Genomic DNA, 7,299 nt, shown 5'->3' on the forward strand with positions numbered 1-7,299 from the left:
CATTGTCATGATTCCCCATTGTTTCCCACATTGTCACGATTCCCCATTATTTCCCACCCTGTCACGTTTCCCCATTATTTCCCACTCTGTCACGATTCCCCATTATTTCCCACCCTGTCATGATTCCCCATTGTTTCCCACCCTGTCATGATTCCCCATTATTTCCCACTCTGTCGTGATTCCCCATTATTTCCCACCCTGTCATGTTTCCCCATTATTTCCCACCCTGTCATGATTCCCCATTATTTCCCACCCTGTCATGATTCCCCATTGTTTCCCACATTGTCATGATTCCCCATTGTTTCCCACATTGTCATGATTCCCCATTGTTTCCCACATTGTCATGATTCCCCATTATTTCCCACCCTGTCACGTTTCCCCATTATTTCCCACTCTGTCACGATTCCCCATTATTTCCCACTCTGTCATGATTCCCCATTATTTCCCACCCTGTCATGATTCCCCATTATTTCCCACTCTGTCATGTTTCCCCATTATTTCCCACCCTGTCATGATTCCCCATTGTTTCCCACCCTGTCATGATTCCCCATTGTTTCCCACCCTGTCATGATTCCCCATTATTTCCCACCCTGTCATGTTTCCCCATTATTTCCCACCCTGTCATGTTTCCCCATTATTTCCCACCCTGTCATGATTCCCCATTATTTCCCACCCTGTCATGATTCCCCATTATTTCCCACTCTGTCATGTTTCCCCATTATTTCCCACCCTGTCATGATTCCCCATTGTTTCCCACCCTGTCATGATTCCCCATTGTTTCCCACCCTGTCATGATTCCCCATTATTTCCCACCCTGTCATGTTTCCCCATTATTTCCCACCCTGTCATGATTCCCCATTATTTCCCACCCTGTCATGATTCCCCATTATTTCCCACTCTGTCATGATTCCCCATTGTTTCCCACATTGTCATGATTCCCCATTATTTCCCACCCTGTCACGTTTCCCCATTATTTCCCACTCTGTCATGATTCCCCATTATTTCCCACCCTGTCATGTTTCCCCATTATTTCCCACCCTGTCATGATTCCCCATTATTTCCCACTCTGTCATGTTTCCCCATTATTTCCCACCCTGTCATGATTCCCCATTGTTTCCCACCCTGTCATGATTCCCCATTATTTCCCACTCTGTCATGATTCCCCATTATTTCCCACCCTGTCATGTTTCCCCATTATTTCCCACCCTGTCATGATTCCCCATTATTTCCCACCCTGTCATGATTCCCCATTGTTTCCCACATTGTCATGATTCCCCATTGTTTCCCACATTGTCATGATTCCCCATTGTTTCCCACATTGTCACGATTCCCCATTATTTCCCACCCTGTCACGTTTCCCCATTATTTCCCACCCTGTCATGATTCCCCATTATTTCCCACCCTGTCATGATTCCCCATTGTTTCCCACCCTGTCATGATTCCCCATTATTTCCCACTCTGTCATGATTCCCCATTATTTCCCACCCTGTCATGTTTCCCCATTATTTCCCACCCTGTCATGATTCCCCATTATTTCCCACCCTGTCATGATTCCCCATTGTTTCCCACATTGTCATGATTCCCCATTGTTTCCCACATTGTCATGATTCCCCATTGTTTCCCACATTGTCACGATTCCCCATTATTTCCCACCCTGTCACGTTTCCCCATTATTTCCCACTCTGTCATGATTCCCCATTATTTCCCACTCTGTCATGATTCCCCATTATTTCCCACCCTGTCATGATTCCCCATTATTTCCCACTCTGTCATGTTTCCCCATTATTTCCCACCCTGTCATGATTCCCCATTGTTTCCCACCCTGTCATGATTCCCCATTGTTTCCCACCCTGTCATGATTCCCCATTGTTTCCCACCCTGTCATGATTCCCCATTATTTCCCACCCTGTCATGTTTCCCCATTATTTCCCACCCTGTCATGATTCCCCATTATTTCCCACTCTGTCATGTTTCCCCATTATTTCCCACCCTGTCATGATTCCCCATTGTTTCCCACCCTGTCATGATTCCCCATTGTTTCCCACCCTGTCATGATTCCCCATTATTTCCCACCCTGTCATGATTCCCCATTATTTCCCACTCTGTCATGATTCCCCATTGTTTCCCACATTGTCATGATTCCCCATTATTTCCCACTCTGTCACGATTCCCCATTATTTCCCACATTGTCATGATTCCCCATTATTTCCCACTCTGTCATGATTCCCCATTATTTCCCACCCTGTCATGATTCCCCATTATTTCCCACATTGTCATGATTCCCCATTATTTCCCACTCTGTCATGATTCCCCATTATTTCCCACCCTGTCATGATTCCCCATTGTTTCCCACATTGTCATGATTCCCCATTATTTCCCACTCTGTCATGATTCCCCATTATTTCCCACTCTGTCATGATTCCCCATTGTTTCCCACATTGTCATGATTCCCCATTATTTCCCACTCTGTCACGATTCCCCATTATTTCCCACATTGTCATGATTCCCCATTATTTCCCACTCTGTCATGATTCCCCATTATTTCCCACCCTGTCATGATTCCCCATTATTTCCCACATTGTCATGATTCCCCATTATTTCCCACTCTGTCATGATTCCCCATTATTTCCCACCCTGTCATGATTCCCCATTGTTTCCCACATTGTCATGATTCCCCATTATTTCCCACCCTGTCATGATTCCCCATTATTTCCCACCCTGTCATGATTCCCCATTATTTCCCACCCTGTCATGATTCCCCATTGTCATGATTCCCCATTGTTTCCCACATTGTCATGATTCCCCATTGTTTCCCACATTGTCATGATTCCCCATTATTTCCCACTCTGTCATGATTCCCCAGTATTTCCCACCCTGTCATGAGTCTCTGTGTATTTCCCACACTGTCACAATTCCCCGGTATTTCCCACACTGTCATCCATGCCTGGTATTTCCCATGGATGTGGACTCCTGCTTTTCTCAGTTCTCTTCTAATGAGAGGAGCTGGGTGATTCTAGGTGGCACGTGCCTGCATTCATGTGAACACCGCCCCACAGGGAATACAGGGCAATCATGACAGTGAGTGCACAACATACTGTCACAATTTGACAGTCACATAGAGTGAAGGTAGACTTTTTATCTGAGACCTGAAAAGACCTTTAAAAAAACTGTGCCTTGTCTGACGATCACAGAGCTCCATAGCAAATTCTGGATTGAAGCCCGCTGGTGTGCGGCAGTACAGCGTGGAAACGGCGATGCACGTTCAGACACGCATACATGGACTGTAGGAACAAATATATACAGAGGAAGTCTTACCTTTACATACACCATAGCCACATTCATTAAAATCCTGTTTTTCGTAGCTGCGGACATTTAACCCTCGTACATATATTATTTCCTCTCTCTCTGGCCTCGGAGGTTCACTACTATAGTTCCAGAATGTGAAGCGTCAGAATAATACCAGAGACAATGATTTATTTCTGCTTTTACTTTTGTCATCACATTCCCGATGCATCCTTGGTTAGTCTTTTGGTAGCATGACCTCTTAATTGTCTAACTTGGGCCACACATTTCAGGTAGCTATCCATATCCAAGAAGTATGATTTTTCCTTGCGGAGAATGACATGCTAAGCATGTCGAGATGAGGAGACTTAAAGCCGCAATGCTCCTCTGGGAAATATGCTAATTATGCAAATTGTCTCTTCAGAGAGGAAGAGGAGTAGAACTCTAGTGCCACCTATTAGAAGTAGCAATCCTAAAAGTCAATGTCGACCCTTTAACGAGCCTTGTTACATGACATAGGATAAAAGCCAAGCCAGAATCTCAATTTGCAGACACTGTGTTTCGGGGTACTGCCCCTCGTCAGTGCAAAGTGTGAGATCTGGTTTGGCTGATCTGTAGAAACAGTGTCTATACAGTATTGAGATCAGGACTTTGTGGTAGATTCTCCATTACCTTCACTTTGTTATCCACGTCTATGGAAATGCTTGGGGTCATGTCTGCAACGCTGGTGGGTGTGGACCCCTGCGCCACTGGCCGGGCTTACCCTGGAGTGGCTACCTGATCTTCACCAGCATCTCAGATGGTGAGAATAGGCTGCAGGATAGCCACCAGGTGCCACTCCGGGGCAGTGTCCGGACCTGCAGCAGCTGACCCACGGGTCAGAGCGGGTATGCGATGTGCAGAGGATAAAACATCAGATAGCCCTCGGCCATGTTATATGACAGTGTGAGTGAGCCCTTACTGTTTGTCTTGGATTGATTGCTCTAGGGGATATAACGTGTCTTCTTCCAGAACGGAACAGTGCTGTGACCAACTGGATGACAATTATTTTATTTATTCATTCAATTTTGGGAATGTTTCCCACTAAGGACACTTATCACATACCCACAGTGTGGCTGCTCCTAGATAAGAATTTTTTGTGCCTGTAATGTAGATGAAACCCCTCGGACCTCCTGTGATTCAGGAGAACGTGATGCATTGCCACATCTTATGAACCACGCACAGGGGGTCTGAGTGTCATGTGTGGAGCGGCCATATTATGGCCACCTGAAAGCTGTCTTTGTCTGTCACTGAGTCCCATATTGCTGCAAACAGCCCGGCCATGTTGAATGGTTTAACTCGCTTAGTTGCGTATGTGAGTAATGATGAGCGAACGTTCTCAGATAAGGTGTTATCTGATCATGCTCGAGTGCTAATGGAGTGTCTTCGGCATGCTCAAATAATACGTTCGAGTCCTCGCGGCTGTTCGACAACCACAACACAGGCATGGATTGACTTACAAACAGGTGATCCCTGCATGTGTTGTGGCTGTCGAATAGTTGAAAGACATGCAGCCACGGAGACTCGAACATATTATTCAAGGGCGCCGAAGACACTCCATTAGCACTCGATCATGATGGGATAACACCATATCCCAGCACACTCGGTCATCACTATATGTGAGCTGACGCTCCTTACAAAGTCTACCAAATTGTGTTTTGCCAAGGGCCATGAAAGCAACAATCAGACCCAGCTGCAATCAGTCCCACCTTAAATATGTTTTGTATGATGAAATGACCCCTCTAATGATCATTAATATGCTGGAAAGATTTCTGATCAATATTTGGTCAGGTAAAATTCCATCCAAATGCATTGTATGTCTGGTTCCTGGACATGTAAAGCATTGCGCCCCCTGGTGGTTACACTTATGAAGAGGAGTCAGTCATCGACTATAATTTTTGTTTTCATACACAAGTTAGCAATCATATTAAAACTGCTGACAGAGTAAGTTGATTACTTCAGGACAATGGCACCTGATAATGGTGGGATATGATACAGCAAAGGAAGTGTTAATTCTCGAAGTTGATGTGATGGAACCAGGATCCAAGCGTCTTTGTCAAAGACCAAATTTTTATGGCTAGATGACTGCACACATGTCAACGCACCTGGATTTATAGAGAAATTTCAGCCTACTTCACCCGGTTACCTTATGAGAGAAAGATATTCTGGGTGGAGGAAAGAAGGAGCCACAGCTAAACTGAGAAATCGCTAAAAAAAAAATAGTACATATAGAAGCAGGTAGAGAGTGATAGAGCCTGCACTACATATAGAGGTAGGTAGGGAGTGACAGAGTGTTTACTACATATAGAGGGTAGGTAGAGAGTGACAGAGCCTGCACTGCAAATAGAGGCAGGTAGGGAGTGATAGCGCCGGCAGAGCCTGCACTGCAAATAGAGGCAGGTAGGTAGTGACAGAGCCTTGCTTACATATAGAGGCAGGTAGGGACCGACAGCCTGCACTACATATAGAGGCAGGTAGGGAGTGATAGCGCCTGCACTACATATAGAGGCAGGTAGGGAGCGACAGAGCCTGCACTACATATAGAGGCAGGTAGGGAGCGACAGCCTGCACTACATATAGAGGCAGGTAGGGAGCGACAGCCTGCACTACATATAGAGGCAGGTAGGGAGCGACAAAGCCTGCACTACATATAGAGGCAGGTAGGGAGCGACAGCCTGCACTACATATAGAGGCAGGTAGGGAGCCACAGCCTGAACTACATATAGAGGCAGGTAGGGAGCGACAAAGCCTGCACTACATATAGAGGCAGGTAGGGAGCGACAGCCTGCACTACATATAGAGGCAGGTAGGGAGCGACAGCCTGCACTACATATAGAGGCAGGTAGGGAGCGACAGCCTGCACTACATATAGAGGCAGGTAGGGAGCGACAGCCTGCACTACATATAGAGGCAGGTAGGGAGCGACAGCCTGCACTACATATAGAGGCAGGTAGGGAGTGACAAAGCCTGCACTACATATAGAGGCAGGTAGGGAGCCACAGCCTGCACTACATATAGAGGCAGGTAGGGAGCCACAGCCTGCACTACATATAGAGGCAGGTAGGGAGCCACAGCCTGCACTACATATAGAGGCAGGTAGGGAGCGACAGCCTGCACTACATATAGAGGCAGGTAGGGAGCGACAGCCTGCACTACATATAGAGGCAGGTAGGGAGCGACAGCCTGCACTACATATAGAGGCAGGTAGGGAGCGACAGCCTGCACTACATATAGAGGCAGGTAGGGAGCGACAGCCTGCACTACATATAGAGGCAGGTAGGGAGCGACAGCCTGCACTACATATAGAGGCAGGTAGGGAGCGACAGCCTGCACTACATATAGAGGCAGGTAGGGAGCGACAGCCTGCACTACATATAGAGGCAGGTAGGGAGCGACAGCCTGCACTACATATAGAGGCAGGTAGGGAGCGACAGAGCCTGCACTACATATAGAGGCAGGTAGGGAGCCACAGCCTGCACTACATATAGAGGCAGGTAGGGAGCCACAGCCTGCACTACATATAGAGGCAGGTAGGGAGCGACAGAGCCTGCACTACATATAGAGGCAGGTAGGGAGCGACAGAGCCTGCACTACATATAGAGGCAGGTAGGGAGCGACAGAGCCTGCACTACATATAGAGGCAGGTAGGGAGCCACAGCCTGCACTACATATAGAGGCAGGTAGGGAGCCACAGCCTGCACTACATATAGAGGCAGGTAGGGAGCCACAGCCTGCACTACATATAGAGGCAGGTAGGGAGCGACAGAGCCTGCACTACATATAGAGGCAGGTAGGGAGCGACAGAGCCTGCACTACATATAGAGGCAGGTAGGGAGCGACAGCCTGCACTACATATAGAGGCAGGTAGGGAGCGACAGCCTGCACTACATATAGAGGCAGGTAGGGAGCGACAGAGCCTGCACTACATATAGAGGCAGGTAGGGAGCCACAGCCTGCACTACATATAGAGGCAGGTAG

The sequence above is a fragment of the Dendrobates tinctorius genome, unplaced genomic scaffold (assembly GCF_039654945.1).
Source record: "Dendrobates tinctorius isolate UK_male_01 unplaced genomic scaffold, ASM3965494v1 ptg000145l, whole genome shotgun sequence".
NCBI lineage: Eukaryota > Metazoa > Chordata > Amphibia > Anura > Dendrobatidae > Dendrobates > Dendrobates tinctorius.